The sequence below is a fragment of the Oryx dammah genome, unplaced genomic scaffold (assembly GCF_014754425.2).
Source record: "Oryx dammah isolate SB20612 unplaced genomic scaffold, SCBI_Odam_1.1 HiC_scaffold_3, whole genome shotgun sequence".
Taxonomy (NCBI): Eukaryota; Metazoa; Chordata; class Mammalia; order Artiodactyla; family Bovidae; genus Oryx; species Oryx dammah.
The window spans coordinates 44,582,475-44,588,695 of record NW_024070187.1 but is presented as its reverse complement, the minus strand read 5'-3'; the positions used below and the strand labels follow the sequence as shown (position 1 = coordinate 44,588,695).

The window sequence follows — 6,221 nt, the reverse complement described above, 5'->3', positions numbered from 1 at the left end:
GTGTTGCGCAAAAAGGCCGGCGGCAGTCATCACGCCCCTCGCACATTCCAGGACCGCCTGCTGCCGCCGCCGGGGCACTGCCTACCTGCCGGCTTAATGAGCCCATCGTGACCTAGCCGGCTACACCGAGGAAAGAAGCGGCCGGGCTTGGGGGCGAGATCTCAGACGGCGCCCCCAGCGCCGGATCCGCGGCGAATGCCCCCGCGCCCGGTAGGCAGGCGGCCCTTGCGCCCTGAGCCCCGGCCGTGCTGCCGCGCGCCCGCCCCGCCTTATCACCGGCCCCAAGATCCCAGCCAGGGCGGCCTAGCGGGGCTCCTCGTCTTCCCAGCTTTCTCCTCCCCAAGAACCTGAATCGTCTAGTTTAGCTCCTCTGAGACCGAAAAGGTCAGTGACGTTGAGACTTAAGTAGAAGCCAACTGGAAACTCAGGGACAAATCCTTCTAAAACAAAGCCAGGATTGTTTGGTCTTATCAGGCTCGGAGATGCCTTCTGTCCTGGTAACTTGGACAGTCAGACACTTGGCCAGCTGGAGCCCTGGATCTGCGACAGGCTGAGAAAAACGCTTCGCTGCTCACCACCAGAACCTCCCACTTGCCTGTCCCGCCTTGGGCAAAACTTGACCCTTATTTCTTTCGCTCTGCCCTGTATTCCAGGTGTGGCCACATGTTTTTCCATCCTGGCTTTGAGAAGACCTGTCCCAGGGAGACCCCGTCACGACGCTGATGGAAGTAACAGCCCAGTTATGTGTGGAGCAAAAGTTTCCCCCAGAAGGGCATCCCTGGTGGCTCAGACCATAGAGAATCTGACCGCAATGCAGGAGACCTGGGTTCCATCCTGACGAGGAAGATCCCATGGAGGAGGAAATGGCAACCCATTCCGCTATTCTTCCCTGGAGAATCCCATGGCCAGAGGAGCCTGGCAGGCTACAGTCCATTGGGGCTGCAAAAAGTTGGTCACAACTGAGCCACTAACACTTTCATTTCCTTGGGGAAAGAGCGAGCTCCCTTTCCAGAGGAGGTTAGAGAGGTTAGCGGACATAAGATTCCTTAGAGTTGCTGAGCTGGGATCAAACTTGGGTTTTATTCCAATACCCAGGCCCTTTCCCTTTGTCAGATGGCCCTGGTTTTACAGCTGAGGAAAAGGCTTAGCAAGTTAATTTGTTGCTCAGCAGCCTGCGACTAATAGTGGAAGTGCCCCACTGAAACGAGGGTGGTTTCCTTTTCTGGCCATAGGGGGAAAAGCTCAGGAGTGCTGCTTCCAGGAAACCAGAGCCAGGCTCTCCGGGGCTGAAAAGTTAGTTGGTCACTCACACTAACTCCTGGGTCCAGCTGCCTGAGACCAGTGTCCTGTCTTGCCCCTTGCTTTTCCCCTGCCTTTGTCTGCTGTGTGTAAAATGGGAATAATAGTCTTTGTCTGTTAAAGTGAGCTGAAATATATATAACGCATAGAACAGTACCTGGTACATTAGGAGTACATGTTAACTGTTAGAGCTTCACTGGAAGCCTCTGGTGTTTTGAGATGAGTGTGAAGCTTTGATTAGACTCATCTGGAACCTTGGGAGTCTGAGCTCTTTATTTCACAGTTTCAAATGCTGGTCATTTTAGTCCAAGGGCTGACACATATTGCTTGAGAGTGGGCACTAGAAATCAAATCCAGTGGGCCTGTTCTTATCATTAGAGAGAGAACGATTTTGCCAGTGGGTGCTGGTCTTAAAATCCAGCCCCTGGAGACAGTGAGCAAGCAGCACCTTTCCTGGGAGCGACTTCTACAGCAGAGTCCACCCGTGATAGGGATCTGCTGGCATGCGTTCACTGAGCTCAGCTCTATCTCTGGCCCTGGGCAGGCAGCAGATTCATCTCAGGGACTCCCAGGGCGGGCCTTAATTGCACATTGGTCCTGCTGAGCCTCCCCCAGTAGGTATGGACTCTGTACAAGATATGGATCTAACTCTATTCACGATGCCTTCCTAAAACTCCTAACAAAGTGAAGTGAACTGCACTCAGTCGTGTCCGACTCTTTGCGACCCCATGGACTGTAGCCTTCCGGGCTCCTCCGTCCATGGGATTTTCCAGGCAAGAATACTGGAGTGGGTTGCCATTTCCTTCTCCAGGGGAACTTCCTGACCCAGAGATTGAACCCAGGTCTCCTGCATTGTAGGCAGACGCTTTACTGTCTGAGCCACAAGGGAAGCGAAAACTCTTAAAAAGGAGCTGACAAATGGAAATTTCAGAAAACCTAGTGAAAGTCTCAGGTCTCCCTTTTACGGTCCAATGAAAAAGGCAAAATACTGGTTCAGTCAGGAGGCTTTTTTTCTTTTTTTTAATGGAAATGGGTTTCATTTACAGGTCAGAGATGATATCTTTTTGATTCTGATTTTGGATTGTAGGGTTTTGTATTACTTTGTGTGTGCTAAGTCATTTTAGTCTTATCCAACTCTTTGCAACCTCATGAACTGTAGCCCGCCAGGCTCCTCTGTCCATGGGACTCTCCAGGCAAAAATCCTGGAGTGTGTTGCCATGCCTTCCTCCACGGGATCTTCCTGATCCAGGGATCAAACCTAAATCTCTTATGTCTCCTGCATTGGCAGGTGAGTTCTTTACCACTAGCAAAAGGGTGGAGAGGGTGTGTGCATATAAAGTCTATAATCTGTCCCTTTAGGGGAACATACTTTCCTATCTTCATTCCAGTCCTAATACAGAAGGCTATCATCACTCAGCACTATAAAGCACAGCCTGTGCTTACCCATAAACTTCTAAACTGCTTTCCTTCAGCAAACTTGATTTGCATACTGTTGTCCTACAAGGTAGAACTGACTGATTTAGATAGGCCCACCTAGAGGCCACACAATATCTTGTCCAAAGTTACAATCTCTGTGCTAATACATGTCCACATTCCTTATTGAGTCCTTGGGGCCAGATGTAGTTCAGAATATAAAAGTTTATATTTTTAGAAAGTAAGATGCAGATACTCCAATGGGACTTGGGCAGTACCCTGTGATCAAACTCATTGATATTTTTACTGTAAAAATGTATACATATTGGTATTAAGTGCAATAAATTTGATTTTATACATCAGGCTAGGGCATGGAATGAGTTTTTAAATGGCAGATTAGAGATCATGACTGCTTTTTTTTTTTTGCCACAGCCAAGTATTTTATATTTATTTATAATATTTTACTTGTGTAGGGTATTTTACATTATATACACATGTTTTCCATTTATCTATACTTTTACTATAAACATTTTTATTTTTATTAATTTTTTGTTTGATTTTGGCTGTGCAGGATCTTAGTTCTTCGTGTGTGTGCGCACACGCATGCTCAGTAGACCAGGGGTCAAACCCATGCCCCCTGCAGCTTGGAGTCCTAACCACTGGACCACCAGAGAATTCCCTATAAACCTTTTTTAAACGCTTCATGAATTTGCATGTCATCCTTGCACAGGGACCATGTTAATCTTCTCTGCATCGTTCCACTTTTGGTACGTGTGCTGCCGAGGCAAGCACCCTATAAACATTTTCAAACATGCAGAAAAGTGGAAATATTTTTACACTGCATATTTTGTAATAAACATTTTGTAATAAACATTTTACTATACTACTTGCTTTTATTATGTATCTATCCTTCTATCAATTCTCCTGTTAATCCACTATTTTGCTTAATTTTTACGTCAGTTCACTTCAGCTATAAATTCTTCAGTATGCATATTGGTAACCAGAGTTCAATATTTCTTTCTGGTTTATTTTCTAAGTAATATTTACAAAAGTGAATGCAAATTGTAAATGTATCTTTTGACATATTTTGACAAATATGTAAGCTTGTGAAACTCAAACTCTTTATTAAGATACAGAATATTTCTATCACCCTAAGAAATTCCTTCATACCTCTTCCCAATAACTCTAAACTCACCTTCCCTCAAAGGCATGACTTTTACACAATTGTTTTCCACAAGAGATTAGCTTTTCCTGTTCTCAAACTCCATATAAAGGGAAATGTATAGTACGTGCTCTCTTGTGACAGATGTGATTCACTTAAACTAATGTGGGGTGTATCAGGAGCATTTTTACTTTTTTAATTGAGGTATCATTGACATATAATATTATATTAGTTTCAGGTGTACAACATAATTGTTCACTATTTGCATATACAGTTAAAAGGATAACTATAGTATGTCTAGTTAACACCTGTCACCATACATAGTTACAAAAATGTTTTTCTTGTAATAAAGACTTTTAAGGTCCTTTATTGAGTGCTTACTGTGTACAAGTACTGTTGTAAACATTATATAATATATATATATATATAGTCATTAATCCTTGTAACACAATGAGCTAAATATAAAGATTGGGAAATGGGGCCCCAGAGAAGTCAAACAATGTCCCCCAATGTTACAAGACTAGTAGGTGGCAGAATTAAGATCTTAACCCAGTTACCAATTTCAACCACATAATCAGCAAAGTTTTCTGCTACTTTCTTACCTCCTTTTCCTTATAAGGATATTTGTTGCCCAGAGGACTTGTATGATGAGGAGGATGAAATAAAATGGACAACCCAGAAACACATATGGATACTTGCTTTACAACAATATCACTGCAGACAGTAGGTACAGAAAATCTGCAATAAAGGATATCCAGATGGAAACAAATGAAACTTCACGCTCCACCTATCCCCTCGCCACCCCCCTCCCCGGCCCTGAGAATTTATCTAGAGGCAAAAGGCAAAACAGTAGGACTTCTAGAAGACAAAATAGACAAATATTAATGAACTCAAGGTAGGAAAGACCTCTTCAATAGGATACAAGATACACTAACCATAAAGAAAAAGATGCTTTTGACAGGGAGAAAAGGACAACCAGAATCAAGGGAAAGATCTGGAGCACGTATAATTGACTAAGAGCTTATTCCAGAATTTGTAGAGAATGTCTGTACAGAAAGAAGAAAGAATCCAATTGAAAAATGTTTGTTAATTCCCTTGCAGGCCAATGGCTAGGACTCCACGCTTCCACTGCAGGGGGCACGGTTCAATCCCTGGTTGGAGAACTAGGACCCCACATGTTGAGGGGCACAGTCAAAAAAAGAAACATGTTTGAGACCAGAACAGGGAGTTCACAAATGGAAGTAGTTAATAAACACATTGAAAGGTTTATTTATCACAGTTGAGGGGAATGCAGTTTAAACCACAGTGAGAGATTTAAACCCAGCGTATGTAGGTCCACTCTCACACCACCGCCCAAGAGAAATGCACCCCTATGTTCACCAAAAAGCATACACAAAAATGCCCACAAAATGGCTTGTATGTCCATTTCCATTCATAGAATGGAATATTAACTGTGAAACACTCCTACAATGAAATACTACTATACAATTGCCATTTTTGTAGTAAAAATTTGTCAAATAGTATGCATCAATGATAATGAACAATTTATTTATTATCCCATGGAACAAAATGGATAAGTCTCATTTCACAAACATAATTTAAGTTAAAGAAGCCAGACTGAAACTTTCATACTGTTTGATTCTAATACTTGTAGAAAAGTTCCAAGCCAGCCAAAATGAAATTTTAGTCATCAGGAATGTGTGCTTAAGTGGTAAATGAAGAAAATAAGCAAAGTCTGACTTCCTGGCGGTTCAGTGTTAGGACTCCGTGCTTCCACTGCAGAGGGCCTGGGTTCCATTCCTGGTCCCACAAGCCATGCAGTGTGGCCAAAAAAAAAAAGGAAAAGTCTGGTGCAGGTCACTTTGGTGGGAAGGAGGGATTAAGACTCAGGGAACATGAGGAGATCTCTGAGGTGGTGGCAGTCTCCTTCTTGGTCATGACTGTTTGATTTGTGACAAATCTTTGAGTTACACTAATCCTATGTATTTTTTTTTTCTATGAATGTCTCACAATTAAAAGATTTTTTTAAAACTTCATCAGTATTAGGCAGGAATTCAGGGAAGAAGATAGATTCTGGGTCTATTTCACTGAGTTGGAATTGTTTTAAAGCCAGTAAGTTTGAGCCACTTACTAGCTTTGTCACATGAATGTTCCATCAGTAGCAGAGCTAGTCCTTCTATATGTCTTGCTCTGTCTAGGATGCTTGATCAATTGTTCATTCATTAATTGGCCCCACACACAGAAGGCAGGCAGAGACCCTAGAAAGAGGCAACCACTTTAGATTGGAAGGTGGCAGGTTTAGTAAGCCGGGAAACTCACATATGAGGCTTGTCTCAGGCAGCTGCAA

The 6,221-nt window shown here is 43.2% G+C and overlaps 1 non-coding gene across 1 annotated transcript; it reads right to left on the bottom strand.

The window, feature by feature from the left end:
* Positions 1 to 3,397: 3,397 nt before the first annotated feature.
* On the bottom strand, positions 3,398 to 3,504 carry LOC120862328. Its single transcript, XR_005720755.1, has one exon. It is a non-coding gene; the product is annotated as a U6 spliceosomal RNA (small nuclear RNA).
* Between the last annotated feature and the right edge of the window lie 2,717 nt (positions 3,505 to 6,221).